The following is a 1,137-nucleotide window of genomic DNA, read 5'->3' as shown; positions in this document are numbered from 1 at the left end:
ATATATATATATATATATATATATATTAGTGGTGTCAAAATTAGCGCGTTAACGCTTTTTCAGTTTAAAAATATTTAACGTAATTAACACAGGGGCGGGGCATAGGGTTGGCCACCCCGCTCTCAACTGCTGTGTCTGTCAATTTTTCTCTTGACAAGTGCATTTTTTCAGTCGCAGAATGACTGAGAACAGGAGATGTTTCAGACATGCGCTCCACTTCATTTCAGCACCAGGCGCAAGTCAAAACGGAAATGGTACTGTGCTCGCAGCGCGTACTCTTCAGTTGCACGCACAAAGGCACCGGCGTGTGCTGTAGCCTGTATCCTTTCATATCAAAGCGTGAAATAAACTACTTGCATGCAATGTCGTGGTCAGTTATGTCATGAAGTTACTAAAAAGGCGATTAAAGCTGCCTTAAAACTGTGCATGCATGTAATATATTTTATACGAGTCAAATTTAAGAACATGTCTCTGAAATGGTTTTCAAAACTGTCCTGGAGCCCAGCACTGTCTCACTCATCTAACACACCAGATTTAACTCGTCAGCTCATTAATAGACACTTTAAGACCTGAAGTGGGTCAGAAAAGGTAAAAAGAGTTTAGAGAAAATATGATGTGTGCCAGATCCGCGTCACGTTCAGCAGCGGCAGCTCTTAAAGAAATAACAGCCAAAATAACCTAATAGCCAGTCTATTAATCAAAGGACAAAGAAAAAAAAGAACTTTTATAGCTTTAAGGATTCATCTATATTTAATTTAGAGTTTGATAACTTCAATTTCAATTTCCGTATATTTCTGCTGAAGGGCACAGGTAAATATGACATTTATTATAATGGGTTTATATGAAGATTGTTTTAAGTTCACTTAAATTAGAAGTTATTTTTTAAAGTCTAATAAATGTTCAAATTGATAGCTCTCAATTATACTGTAATGTTGAATGGCTAGTCAATGGTTAAATATTGGGGGGGGGGCAATTTTATAGAGACATCAGTATTGGTATCATTGATACTTGCCTTCAGTCATAAAAAAGATACTGTCTTTATGTTGTTTGTACATTAATTTTAAGATTGAATGTGAAATTATTGCAATATAAAAGTATATTTAAAAACTTTAATGTTAGGTGGGATTAATCGCGATT

General features: G+C 35.4%; 1 protein-coding gene across 1 annotated transcript in view; it reads right to left on the bottom strand.

Annotated features, from left to right (window-relative positions):
* The window catches only part of LOC107556247 (FERM domain-containing protein 5-like), a 41,246-nt gene that overhangs the window by 14,676 nt on the left and 25,433 nt on the right, over positions 1-1,137 (bottom strand). The gene's annotated exons all lie outside the window — the stretch shown is intronic.

The sequence above is a fragment of the Sinocyclocheilus grahami genome, unplaced genomic scaffold (assembly GCF_001515645.1).
Source record: "Sinocyclocheilus grahami isolate Dianchi unplaced genomic scaffold, SAMN03320097.WGS_v1.1 scaffold562.1, whole genome shotgun sequence".
NCBI classification, from domain to species: domain Eukaryota; kingdom Metazoa; phylum Chordata; class Actinopteri; order Cypriniformes; family Cyprinidae; genus Sinocyclocheilus; species Sinocyclocheilus grahami.
This window is presented reverse-complemented; position numbering and strand designations above follow the sequence as displayed.